Here is a 14,750-nt window from a genome sequence, read left to right on the forward strand (position 1 = left end):
GTCCGACCCCGGCTCTGTCGGCGGCGCCCGAGGCGCGGCCGAGGGATACCCCCCTTCTCCCCAAGGACGACTCTCCCGAAGGCGAGGTCGACCCAAGAGGGCCCTGGGGTGACCGAGGCACCTATTTTTAGCCAGGCCTGAGGGCCCCGGGAGGGAAGGCGGATTACCGCCTCCTCGGCCGGTGGACGGAGGCAGCGAGTCTCCCGCGGCGTCCCCGGGCCAGAGCTGGGCCACGCTTACGCCATGCTGGAATTCCAGTCTTCGCCGCTGCCTCCGGCGGCCTGGGCGCTCGCCCCCTTCCCCGGCGCCCCTCCCGCTGCCCTTTGCGAGTCCCTAGGTCAGGGCGGGAGGCGGTTGGGCACGGAAAGCAGCGTTGGGGGGACTTTGGAAAAATCCGTGGACCACCCTCGACACCGGCGAAGTTATCACTTCCTCTCCCCGAGGGGTGTGTCGTCTTAGCGATTCGGCCTGACCCCTTCAGTTTCCAACAGTGAGACTTTTGGCCTTGGGGACCTCGCCGGAAAACTACACGGGAAGTCTAGAGAAGTCGTCTGGCTCTCAGCCATACGCAGTGAAGGCGCTGAGTGCACTAGAAGTGGGCAGCCCCGGACGCAGGCAGCGGCGTCCCAGCCTGGCCCAGCTGCACCTTGACTAGGTTAGGTTAAAAGTAAGCTGTTCAGTGTTGGCCCTTCTTTCTTCTGGGAGGAAGGAGGAATCTAAATTCAGAACTGTGTTGTCAAACGAATTCCTTAGCAGCTATTTAAGTTAGTAGTGCTTAAAGAGCTACAGTTGAAGTTAACTGTTAAGTTGTGTGTGTGTGTTTTGAGATGACTTTGTGAAAAGCCTTGAGAAATGTAGACACCCATAGCCAGCCTAGCCGAAGATAAGCATCTTCAGGTGAACTAAACGTTCTGAATTGTGTAGGAATTGACTTAAAGTTAGAATTTATGCTAAATCAGGTTGCATTTGTTTTCCTTAGCTTACTTACCTAGCAGGCTAATGGCAACAGTGTCTCCAGTTGGGTCCAGAGCCATTGCTGGTGAGACTGGGGATAAGGTTCCTAGGAATAACACTAAATTACTCTGAGTATTTTGGGTAGACATGCCTTGCAGTAGACTTTCATATTTGATGTGTTGCCAGATAAAAAAGGCTTTTTTTTTTCTCCTTTTTCCTTTTGTCTTTATTTTAGGAATCTAACCTGAAATAGCTGGGTCTGTTGATGAGTTCCCCTTCCACCTCAACATTGAGTTTCAAATGTCTCTTTTAATTTTTTAGCCTTCAGCAGACATAACAATACCTTATCTAGTGAGCTTAGAGAATAAGGTGTTCTACTTAATTTACTTGAGGCTGATAATGAATTTGAAAATATAACATGATATATTGAAAAATTTTCTTAATACTTGAAAATTATAAAGAATATCAAGTATTTAACTCTTAATGATTCAGGGTCAGCATTATGAAGAGACATTTACGATTTTGTTTCCAATTTAGATCTTTATATATTTTAATACCAGTAGTCTCTTCTGTTTGATATTGTGTTTTTCCCTAAAAATGCCTCACTTCAGGCTCCCTTCTAGTTTATAGGCTTTAATCTGCTTTTGGTGGGGAGATCGTTTTAATAATTATATTTTTAATATCAGTCAATATGACTTTTAAGAGCCTAAAAAGTGAAAATCTTTTTGAGGCTTAACTTCTAAAGAACCCATGTTAAGATTGTCACTGTTGTTAAGTTCTTAACTTGAATTTTAAGTTATGGTTAAAAGTTCTTAATCAGCCTGTCATGGTTAAGATGACACATAGAATACTGAATCGTAATTTTTTTAATAAAAGTTGAATGTGTCTTACACATTTAATATGTGTAAGTTAAGTTCTTAACTTGAATGGAAGATGTATTTTTAATTGTGTGCTTATAATTTTTATAGCAAATGAAGTTTTAACCTAAAAGATCTCCAATGCTGTGTTAAAATATAAAATTGTTGATGAACTTAAATGGTTCTAGGAAGGTTTTGGTTCTCTTGGGAATCTGACCTAATATGTAACAAGGAAATGAGAAAAATCGTGCTTTGCAAGATCATTCATATATTTGAGAAATACACCTTATGACTTGCTTGTTCTCTGTACTGTTTTTAGTGACTTTGAAGATAAATCCAGAGTATACTTAGAGGATAGAAGCAAGTAACTGTTTCTCTAGAAGTGACACTGATGATCACTCATGCTCAAAGAGAACTGCATTTCATTGCTTCCTCTTTCAGTTCCTGTGAACATGACTTTGAGTGTCCCCATCAAAAAATGTAATTTATTTTCTTTTTTTTTTGAGACGGAGTCTTGCTCTGTCGCCCAGGCTGGGGTGCAGTGGCCGGATCTCTGCTCACTGCAAGCTCCGCCTCCCGGGTTTACGCCATTTTCCTGCCTCAGCCTCCCGAGTAGCTGGGACTACAGACGCGCGCCACCCCGCCTGGCTAGTTTTTTGTATTTTTTAGTAGAGACGGAGTTTCACCGTGTTAGCCAGGATGGTCTCGATCTGCTGACCTCGTGATCCGCCCGTCTCGGCCTCCCAAAGTGCTGGGATTACAGACTTGAGCCACCGCGCCCGGCCAATGTAATTTATTTTCAAATCATCGGGAAAACATTGGTCTAGATGAGATTATAAACCTTTTCCCCACCTCTGTAAATAGAAAATTAAACAGTAAGGGGAAGAATCTTATGTGCTGTGAACTAAGGAGTTTAATATAACCTTCTGTGTCTGAGGTCTAGAGAAAGAGAAATAATGACAGTTTACAACTGTGTGCCAAGCTGTTGTGCTTGAATGTGTTTTTGGTCTTTGACAGAGGTAGCAGTGAAAACTAGGCTATTTTTCTTTTTTAAAAAATGGTACAAGCTTTTAATTGGTTTTATGTAAAAAGAAAATAGGCAAGATATACTTTTAATTCTAACAATAGTTTTAGTAGATACTCTGATAGGAAATATAATATTCCTAGGAAATGTGTAAGACATAACCTAAAAAAAGTTGTGATTTAGTATTTTACGAGTCATCCTAACTACTACAGGATGATTAAGAACTGTTCCATAACTTAAATATGGTTTCAGCAAAGTGATTTATACACTAAATTTAATTTGTTTGTGCTCTTCTTTCAGGACATTCTGCTTTTTGGGCTGTCTCATTACTAATTGCTTTGTTATTTCTATCTTACATCTTCTACTTTTAAAGTTGACTTGCTCAGTCCTTGTTTTACTTTTCTTTTTATATTCCTCTGACAGTCTTATCCAGTGTCATGGTTTTAAATACCTATATGCTGATGGCTCCCATATTTATATTTCCAGCCCAGACTTTCCACATATCCTGTTAGGCCTATCCACTTGGATGTGCAGTGGTCAGCTCCAACTAAACTTCCATATTTTTCCTCAAACATGTTTGATGTTTCCATCAAACATTCAGGTGAAAAAACGTTGGAGTCATCCCTGACTGACTTCTTTCACACTTGGCATTCTGTGCTCTGTCTTATGTTGAAAATATAACCAGAATCCAGTCAGTACTTATTGCCTCCACTGCTCACCAGCCTGGTCCAAGCCATTCTTATCTCTTACCTTGATTTCTGTAATTAACCTCCTAACTGACCTCCCTGCCTCTGCACTCTCTACAGTCTTTCCAACACAACAACCAGATCATATCACTTACCTTCTCAGAATGCTACAGTGACTTTCTCTATGCAGAGTGAAAGCTGAAGTTCTTATGTCCTTAAGGCCATACAGAATCTGGACACTTCCACTCTCCCCATTCCCCCTTACCTCTAAGGTTAGCTACTATCTTCTGCTTATTTCCTTCTGGCCCCATTGGCTTTCCTAGGGGCAGCTACATGTCAGACACTGCACTAAACACTTAGTCTCCATCAATAAACAAAACAGACGAAAAGCTCTGCCCTGATAGAAGTTATGTAATAGCGTGTGTTTGAGGGGAAAAGATAATAAACACAATCAATGAGGAAATTATATACTGTTTACTCCTCCTGGCAAGAAGGTGACAAGTGCCGTGGAGGAAACAGCTGTGTTTTACACTGGCTGCTGCCCCTCCTTAGATCAGTGTTTTTCTGAAGATACATGCATGGCTTGTCTCCGTCCAGTCTTTGCTTTTTAAATGTCACTTTCGTAAAAAGATCTGCCTATTTTATTTAAAACTGCACTCCCCTAATGTCTGATTCTTGTGCTTTGCTCTGTTTTCTTTATAGCATTTGTCACCTTCTGTTGTACTGTATAATTTCCTGATTGTGTTTATTGTCTCTTCCCCATAACCCCCAAACAACAGTATTACATAGCTTCTATGAGGGTAGGCTTTTTGTCTCTTTTGTTTATTGATGATTCTTTAAGAGTTCAGAGCAGTGTCTAGCATGTAGCAGGTCCTCAATAAGGATTTGTTGAACACAGTAATTAAATCCTGGCTGGGTGTGATGACTCACATCTGTAATGCTAGCACTTTGGGAATCCAAGGTGTGTGGATTGCTTGAGCCCAGCAGTTTGGGACCAGCCTGGGCAACGTGGCAAAACCCTATCTCTAAAAAAAATATAAAAATAGCCCGGCATGGTGGTGTGTACCTGTGATCCTAGCTTTTTGGGAGGCTGAGGTGGGAGGATTGCTTGAGCCAGGAAGGTAGAGGTTGCAGTGAGCTGAGATCGTGTGGACTGCACTCTAGCCTGGGTGACAGAGTGAGACTTCGTCTCAAAAAAACAAAAAATCTCGCATTCCCTCCTTTGATGGATACCTCATTATTGGATATATGTGGTTTTCAGTTTGCTCCTTTACTCTTTCAGGGATGGTCAGAGAGCGGAAGAAAGTAACGTGGAGCCTTTGGGAATGATGTTAGAGTGTGGTGGAGACCGTCTTACATACCCCACATAATTAGGACCATTCCTTAGTTAATTCAAAAAGTTGATTAAAGCAAGGACTCAAAATATATGTACACCTTAAATGTTTTCACTGAAAATATTTCATTTTACTTTTATTTACCTTTTTATTTGTACTGATTTCTTAAAATAAAGGTTATCCTGATTTTCCTTTCATAGACTGTACTCTAAAAGCATTATCTATGATATCTAGTATTGGCTTCTTTAAAGTGGAATGAAAAGTTAGGAACTGGGAAACTGTCCAAGTACAAAATCTTTATGGATGATTCCAGTTATTCATCAAGGCCTTCCAAAGGATTTAATGCCGTTTTTATAGAAATAACACCTTTTGACTCTATTTTCATATTTGATAGATATATAGAAATAAGTAAGTAGGAGAGTAACTGCTAGCCAGAAACAGCTTTCTGAAGACACCAGCCTGTGTATTTTTACAAAGGAGGAGAATGTCAAGTTAATCCAGTAAGAGATCCTTTAAGACAGCTTCCACTTTGAATAGGTTTCATAGGGGCTGTAGGGTCATACCAGCCTATAATTACTAGAGGAGAATGTTATTTACTTGTACTTCTTTATTTTGACTCTGAGTAACATCTACAATTAGTTATCAGAACTTATGTGAATTCAAGTAAGTGTACATTGCCTATCAAGAGACATGATGTTACACTGCATTTTCACTGGAAAATGTGGGACAATTATTATTCTTACACATGAGTCATTGAGTTGTTGAGGAAACAGTCTGGTCTGGTATAATGAGCTGGAAGTCAGTAGTTAGGAGACCTACAGGTCTTAGACCTTATTAATTCTAAGGTTTTCTGCAAGTTCTTTATTGTCCAGTTCTTTAATTACATAATGTTCTGTGAGGTAGTAGAAACAGTGTGGGCTCTAGGGAGTCTGAAGACCTTGGGCTTGAATTTAGTTTTGCTAGTCAGTACTGCTTACTGCATGTGTGATCTTAACATATATTAACCTGCCTAAGGCCCATTAAGGAACTGTCTTACCTCAGTAGTTGCCTCATAAATGATAGCTAACATTGGAGTACTTATTTGCCGTCAGACTCTAAATGCTTTATGTGCATTATCATATTTAATCCTCTCAACGACCTTATGAGTTAGGTACTATGTGGTGAAAACTAGGGAGACAAATAATTTGTTCAAAGACACAACAAATGTCTTTAGGAGGAGCCTTAATTTTAACTGAGGCATTCTGACTTGGAGCCCATTCTTACCCATTGAGCTGTTTTATACGAATGCTTTCTGAAAAATAAAATGCTGTCCATGTGCAGCTGTCTACTGTTAGGCATTACAAAGCTAAATTAAGGTTATAAGGATTCCCCCCCGCCACAGGAATTAGAAGATTAATTCTTAAAACTAGTAATTTAAATTTAAAGACTTGAAGTTTTTCAAGTGGAGAAAATAGTAAAAGCTACTTAAACCACGTGCTATAAAATGTTTTAGTTATATGGAAAGCAGTAGATAGAATGTCATCCTTTTAGTTTCCAATAAATTTTTCTGTTTCATTTCCTACATATGTTCATTATGAGTTACTCTTGTGTGATCTTACAGGCATTCCTTAATGGCTACCTCAAAAAAGCCAACTCTGACCCTGCCTAAAAATGTATTCCCTCCCTATTCTTTGTCACAGACTTACTTTTCTTCATTGCACCATCAGTCACAACCTGATGTTATAATATGCTTATTTCTTTCTTGGTATCTGCCTCACCTACAAGAATGTAAGCAGTGTGAGGCAGGGACTGTTTTGTTCATCACTGTGAACTATGTGTTTGACACTTAGGTAGTGCTCAATTTGAATGAATGGATGGTCTGATGCTCGAAAATGATTGAGGCTCATTGAGTCTTTTGCTTTACTTGCCATCCTTTATCAGCATACCTAACTGAGTGGTATTTGGTATGCCATATAAAGTGAAACTCTAAGAATAAGGGTTTCAGGTTTACTCTTGGGAGAGTGGAATGGAAAACAGTTTGAAACACGAATTTCAGCAAAATGCTTGTGCTTAGTCTCAGTTAATCTTGTTCATCAGTAATGTAAGTGTTCTGAGTGGAATCTCTACATAAATAATTTAGTGAATGCCTGTGTTTAGATCTAATTATCGTTTGAAATAAATTTGGACAAGCTAAACTGTGCACTGAAAACTCCCTAGTGTTCTGAACGCTGTGTTGCAGAACATTGAAGATACTGCCTTAAATCTGTAGTATCCACACAGGTTGAATTCACTTATGTGCTGCCAACCTGTACTTGCCTACTTTGTTGGGAAGTCATGTTCATTTGAAATGTTTCTGTAATTACTTTGCGTAGTTTTCATAATCTGGATCTCTTCAGGTTGGCTAAATGTCATGATTTCTGTGAAGGGAATTCCTCAAGCTTGTATTTAGTGCTCTTATTTCTGGGTACAGTTTCAGGTACTGTGCTGTATAATCTTTGTGCTTGGTACTCTATTGCTGGGGAGTCATTTCTTAAATAACTTCCAGTTTGACCTAAATGTTTGCTGTAATTTTAAGTTTAAATTGAATCCTTTTGTAAAAGTGGCTTAGTTCTTTTGCTCTTTTTCTTTTCTTTTACTCTAAATAATTAGATTTAGTTATTTAGTTTTAACTTGAAGTATTTCTGAGCTTGAAAATTTTGGAGCACTTTTCAAGTGAAAAATACAGCTGACCTTTGGACAATGTGGGAATTCGGGGCACAAGCCTGCCCTGTGCAGTCAAAAATTTTTGTATAACTTTTGACTCTTCAGAAACTTAACTACTAGTACCCTACTGTTGACTGGAAACCTTACCAATTACATAAATAGTCAATTAACTTGTATATTGTATATGTATTATATACTGTATTCTTATAAAGCTAAAGAAAAGAAAATGCTAAGAAAATCATGAGACTGTATTTACAATACTGTACTGTTTATTGATACAGTAAGTTTATATCATCTGTAAGATGAATCATCTGTCTGAAACAGTGAGCAACTGTAACTGCAGACCTCAGTCTACAGTACATATCAAGTAATTCGACTTTTACTTGTCATGACTTTTCTCTGCTTCTTGGGAGCACTTCCAGCATTACTAGTGGCACTTGGCATGGGTCCCATGGTGTTATTCAGGGTTTACAGTGTTGTGCTAAAAATGATGAAAAATATGTGAGAACTAAGATCACTTTTTACTGTGTTACTGTTACTGGAAGGACAGAATGCTCATGTGGAGATAATTAGAGTCATGGATAGGAGTCATGGATACTTCAGACACTTGAGCTCACAGTAATAGCAACAAGAGGTGGCTACAAAATTATTACAGTGGTACCATATGTACTGCAGTTAATTTTATGCAGTTGTGATTTAGTACTGTATCTTTACATTTTTTTACATTTTCTTCTATTGCAAATGGCACCATGTACAGTCACCATATAGGGTCTGGTTTGTGTTTGTGTAAGTTTTGATAAATTTTAACTTTATAATTTGTGTATATTTTATGGTAGTAAATTATAAAATAGACTGGTATCTACATATATTTTATGCATTCATGACATACCTTTTTCTTAATTTTTTCAATATTTGTAGGCTATGGTTTCTCTGCGAGTTTTTTTCAAATTATTGCATTCTCCAAAAAATTTTCCAATGTAGTTACTGAAAAGAATCTACATGAAGTGGACCCACATAGTTTAAACCCATAATGTTCAAAGGTCAGTTATACATTCAAGATTAGCCTTGGAATTATATGTAAAATAGAGCCCAGGCATTTACCTTGTCTGAGGTTTTGGGGAGAAAAGAAGTAATTCATAAATATAAGTTAGTTGTAAAGTGATGAAAGCTGAATTTTTGTCTGTTCTTCTAGGATTAATTACCTGGCATAAATTGGTAGTTGTATTTCATATCCTTTCAGTGTTATGTAACCTTTATTTAAGCAGAAAGTCCTGGCAGCGTTCAAAATAACATACTACTTTTGGTATAAACAGATTCTTTTTTTTGAAATGGCGTCTCGCTCTGTCACCCAGGCTGGAGTGCAGTGGTGCAATCCTGGCTCACTGCAACCTCTGACTCATTGGAACCTCTGACTCGCTGCAACCTCCACCTCCTGGGCTCAAGCGATTCTACTGCCTCCCAAGTAGCTGGGATTACAGGCGCCTGCCACCAAACCTGGCTAATACTTGTATTTTAGTAGAGATGGGGTTTTGTCTTTTTGGCCAGGCTGGTCTCGAACTCCTGACCTCAAGTGATCCGCCCACCTTAGCCTCCCAAAGTGCTGAGATTACAGGCATGAGCCACCATGCTGGGCCAGAGATTCTTTGTTATTCTTGGTTACTATATTTATCTGATTTTTTTTTTGTTTTTTTTTTTTTTGTTTTTTGAGACAGAGTCTTGCTCTGTCGCCCAGGCTGGAGTGCAGTGGCGCGATCTTGGCTCACTGCAACCTCTGCCTGCAAGCGTTTCTCCTGCCTCAGTCTCTTACAGGCATGCACCACCACGTCCAGCTAATTTTTATATTTTTAGTAGAGACCGGGTTTCACCATGTTGGCAAGGCTGGTCTTGATCTCCTGACCTTGTGATCCACCCGCCTTGGCCCGGGATATTCTTTCATCATGTTGTATGTCGCTCTAACTGATTTGGCTACTTCGTGTATGAATATTTTACAACCTGTTTCCTGTTGTTGGACATTTGGGTTTCTAGGTATTTTTGTTGTTAGTATACACAGTGCTGCTATGAACACCTTGAATAGCATAGTTCTATTTGTTGCACTTGTGTCTCTAGGATAGTGTTTTTTTCAAACTTTTTGTTACCACTCACAGTAAGAAACACATTTTAAATTATTACTCATTATATTATCAGGTATACTATTCCATGCTATTCTGTTTCGTTAAAACTAAAAACGCTAGTCAAGACCTAAGTTTTATGCTAATCGCTAATGAGACTAGAGTGTGGATAGTTTTGGGGCTTGTAACTAGCTAGAAATAGAATTGCTGGATTGTAGGAGACATACATTTTCAACTTTACTAGTTAGTGCTAAATTGTTTTCTTTCTATTATAAATATACCAGTTTATTCCTGTCACCAGTATGTATGTGTGATGGCTCCACATTCTTCCCTATGCATGATAATGGCAGAAACCAGTTAGCCTATTGTGTGTGAATTGATACATTGTATGTCTTTGCATTTCTTTCTTTTTTTTTTTGAGACAGAATTTCGCTCTTGTCGTCCAGGCTGCAGTGCAATAGTGCGATCTTGGCTCATCGCAGCCTCCCGAGTTCAAGCGATTCTCCTTCCTCAGCTGGGATTACAGGCATGTGCCACCACGCCAGGCTAATTTTGTATTTTTAGTAGAGATCGGGTTTCTCCATGTTGGTCAGGCTGGTCTCCCGACCTCAGGTGATCCGCCTGCCTTGGCCACCCAAAGTGCTGTGATTACAGGCGTGAGCCACTGCGCCTGGCCTTGCGTTTCTGATTAATGAGACAAAACAATTTTCAGTGTTTGCTGGGCACTAGTTTCCTTTTCTCTGAAATGACTGTTCATTTTTCTCTTGGGTTTATCTTTTTGGGTGGCAAGATTTCTTCATATGTTCTGAATACTAATTCTTTGCCACTTATGTATTATAAATGTCTTCTTACTTTGTGGCTTGTCTTCCTACTTTCCTATGGTGTCTCTATTAAAAGTTAAAAATTTTAATGTAGTTGAATTTATCAGTGTTTTCCTTTTATAATTTGTACTCTACGTCTAGTTTAAGAAATTCTTCTCTGCCTCACGGTTATGAAGATGTTCTTGCATGTTGTCTTCTAAAGTTTTATGTTGTCTCACAGTTCTTTCCTTTGAATTGATTTTTGTTTCTTCCCCTTTGTGCTGTTTTCTTTTCTCCAAGGTTTCCACTGCTTACCATTTCAGTTTTTAAGGGCTAAAATGTGTTTATTTATAGATGCTTTGAAATAATACTTTGACAATATGGGGTTGTTTTTAATACTTTGACAATATGGCGTTGTTTTGAGGATTGCATCTACAACTCACTTTTAGAGTCATAAGAAAATAATTGCAGATGACCCTTGAACAACATAGGTTTGAACTGCATAGGTCCACTTATGCGTGGCGCAGGATGGTGAAACCTGAGTAGATGGGCTATGGGACTTGACTCTGGGCAGATTTTGGTATATCTGTGTGTGTCCTGTAACCAATTTTTGATGCATACTGAGGGATACTGTATGTTTTCAAAAAGAAACTTTGGATAGTTATTCAGTAAACTTTGAAGTCCCTCCTCCAATCCCTATTTGACATCCTAAGTGTTTTGTAAATATTTGACAGTGATGCCAGTGTTTGCATGTGGTTTTCTTAAATTGTTTAGCACATATATTGTGAAGTAGATCTTTGTGCTTGGTATTTTGAATAAATATGGACAAATTTCTGTGTATCCAGCTGGTACTCAGAGTATACTTACAGTATGAGGAATCAAATCCTTAATTTTGAAAAATTCTCACCTCTTTAAATATTGCTTCTTTTATATTCACTTTTCTCTCTTGTTAGACTTGTCTTGGAGTCTTAGTTTATTCCGTGTCTTTGATTGTTCTATCATTTTTTTCTCTTCTCTGTGCTTCATACTAGGTAAATTCATTACTGTCTAGCAGTTTACCATTTTATTTTTCTATTTTGTCTAGAATGTGTTGTATCTGTTGAGTCTATATGCCAGTATCTATAATTTTGATATTTTAGATTTGGAATTGCTTTTTCATAATCACCGGTTTCATTTCTCTTTTTGTTTGACAACCTTTTTGCTACTTAGAAAATCTCTATCTGTTCGTTTAACATGTTCAAATTAAAAAATCTTTGTCAGACCATTTCATAAAACATCTGGTGTGAATTCATGTTTTTATATGATTGTTTTTTCTCATTAAATTTCTTGCTATGTTTTGGATTTTTAAAAAAACCTGGTTTTAACATTGGACAGACTCATTATTTTGATGACTTTTGTGTTCAAATCAAAACCCTGATATTTAATCTTGTTTTTGAATTTACGAATTGATCAGAAATAGACACTCCCCCCCCCAAAAAAAAAAAACTTTTTAAACACTGTGAGGGTACTATTAACAAAATTCACACTGGAAAACTCTCTAGGACTAGCTTGCTTGGTTTTTGGTTTTTTTTCCCTCCCCAACTAGAAGTTCTAAGAATTGTAAGAAACTGAAAAATAAAGAGATAGGTATAGTAGGTGAAAGGAGACAAGAAATATACCAGTTAAGGAATAACAAAATACTTACAAAGCAATTGGGGAATGTAAACGAACGCTAGCTCTGTATTAAGGAATTATTAATTTTTAATTTGCTATGACATTGGATGTTTTGTTGTCTTTTTTCTCCAGGCTTGGAGCTTCTATAAAGTTATAGCTCTGGATTTGCAGTGTCATTGTTTTTCTCCCCTCTCCTGCCCTCTCCTTTTTTACCTTTTTATTTTTTTAAAACCTCTTTTTACAAGCTGTGCAAATCCTGACCCCTTGGCATCAGGCGGTGAACCTGGTTCTGTTTTATTGCTGTTACTTTTAGAAGCTGAACTATCTAGCCATCTTCCTGATTCCTTCTTCCCTCTACTCCACTTAAGATATGGGTTGCTACTTTGAATTTTTATTGCATTTCTCACCCACTATGATGTTTATCTTAGTTTTGAGTTTAGCCATATCTTTTAAATCATTTCCTTTTATATTCGTGCAAAATGTTGGTGCAAAAGTAGTCACACCATTATTAAGTTATTTGGAGTAGGAGGATCCTTATTGAAAGTCTTTATCTTCATTTCTATCTATCTTAGTCTTGTTTTTTGAATTCCAGCTTATGTATCCTGAGTAGTATTCATAGTGTATCCTGAGTGATCTAGTTCAGTAATCTTTCCCTTCCTTTGCACAAATCTGTCTTTTAATCTTGTTGAATATTATTCAGCTCTACAGAACACATCTGATATTAGCATCACACTAATTTATGATTATATAATAATTAGTTAGAATCCTTAAGTCTTGAAATGCGATTCTTGCTTTTGCTGCTTGATCTCACTCATCTTGGGTTTCTTCATTCTGTTTTGGAGTTGCTATTCCCACTCAAGCAGAATAGATTTTTTTTTTTTTTCGTTTTTTGAGTGTGGACTGATATCCGTTGTTGTCTGAAATATTTTTGCTTGTTGTCTCCAGCTTGAAAGTCAAATACTCGATGTTTTGAATTCATTCTTGAAAACCCTGCTGGTAATTTAAAAGCTATTAAATGAAAGCATATTTCCATTAATTTTAGTAGGGAATTATGATGCAATATTTCATCCCAAACAGTTTTCACATGTAGGTAAATATTAATCTAACAATGAAGACAAGTTTGTGTAGGTATAAACAAGTTGAAAGTAAATACACTTTATACATAAAATACAATGTAGTATATTGAAGGCTAATTGTATTTGCCAAAGGAGAAAGAAAATTTGATGGTGGATGGTAGTGTGGTTGGTAGGGTGTCACTTTTTGGAAAGTCTGTTTCCTCTGTATTGTGTTTTTTCACCAATTCACGCGTTCTGGAGTTCAGAGTTATCTTGCATTCAGTCTACACTTAAGTTGTCTGTGCAGAAAAGCACCACTAGGGCAATAACAGATAAACATAAGTTGTTTAAAACACGGGAAATGGAACGCAAGCAGAAAAGACAAGAGTTGTAGGAGCTGGAAGCTCATTGACTTTCTTGCTCTGCGTATATACACAAAGCATATCTAGGTTCATCCAGTATACTGTATGTGCAGTATAGATCTGTTGCATATGATATACGCTGACGGGAAGTAATTATGTTGAATAAAACATTGAGTGTGTCTTTGCCTGAAATCATAAATGTTGAAATTTCACTCCACAGAATATTTATTTTGTGTGTGCCTAGGTAAACAGTCACTAATACCAAAAAGGGTCATTGCTTGAAAAGTGGTAATTTTCAAGAGCCATTTTGATGAAAACCAGTTAAATGAACAGCTCATTATGTGGGGTAAGTTTGTAGACTTAATAACGTGATATTCCAGCTTATCTGAACTAGTTGTCAGAATTTCTGCTATTCTAACCAGGTAGCTCAAAGAGTAACACAGGATAATACAAATCTTATGTTCTGAAACCTTTCGTTGGTTTGCCCTTTGTTCTCATCCACATTTGTAAACTGGCAAGATTATCTTTAAGTAATTGATTAAAATGTTAGTAAGGTCAGACTAAGAACCGAGTTTTTTTGTACATTGTTAAGATACTTTCTAAACCATTAATTGGCAACTTTGGGATATTATTGTTTAACCTTTTAAATATTCTCCAATTTATGCCACTATTCAGCCATGTTTAGGATTTATCAATCTTGTCTCCAAGGATAGCTTGTTTATTGACTGTTCTGACAAAATCAGACATTCCATAATGTGTATTGGGTTTGCCTGATTTAGTAATCCTTTTATTTAAAAAGGTATTGGAGTGATTTTTTTTTTTTAATAGTGACTGGTTTGGTGGCCGGGCACGGTGGCTCACAGCTGTAATCCCAACACTTTAGGAGGCCGAGGCGGGCGGATCATGAGGTCAGGAGATCGAGACCATCCTGACTAACATGGTGAAACCCTGTCTCTACTAAAAATACAAAAACATTAGCTGGGTGTGGTGGCTGGCGCCTGTAGTCCCAGCTACTGGGAAGGCTGAGGCAGGAGAATGGCATGAACCTGGGAGGCTGAGCTTGCAGTGAGCTGAGATAGCGCCACTGCACTCCAGCCTGAGCAACAGAGCAAGACTGCGTCTCAAAAAAAAAACCAGGTTTATAGTGGATAGCTTTTGATGTGCCTGTATTTTTTAGTAACATTGTCTGGATTTACCTAAAATAAATTCATCAATTTTAATTTGACTACTTTCTA

The 14,750-nt window shown here is 37.9% G+C and overlaps 1 protein-coding gene across 1 annotated transcript in view; it reads left to right on the forward strand.

The window, feature by feature from the left end:
- The first annotated feature begins 71 nt into the window (after positions 1-71).
- Positions 72-14,750, forward strand: part of KTN1 (kinectin 1 (kinesin receptor)) — a 103,700-nt gene continuing 89,021 nt past the window's right edge. The window contains exon 1 of the mRNA XM_011961860.1: positions 72-86. The gene's annotated coding sequence lies outside the window, so the exon portion shown is untranslated. The remainder of the gene's footprint in view (positions 87-14,750) is intronic.

Source organism: Colobus angolensis, unplaced genomic scaffold (assembly GCF_000951035.1).
Source record: "Colobus angolensis palliatus isolate OR3802 unplaced genomic scaffold, Cang.pa_1.0 Scaffold57, whole genome shotgun sequence".
Taxonomy (NCBI): domain Eukaryota; kingdom Metazoa; phylum Chordata; class Mammalia; order Primates; family Cercopithecidae; genus Colobus; species Colobus angolensis.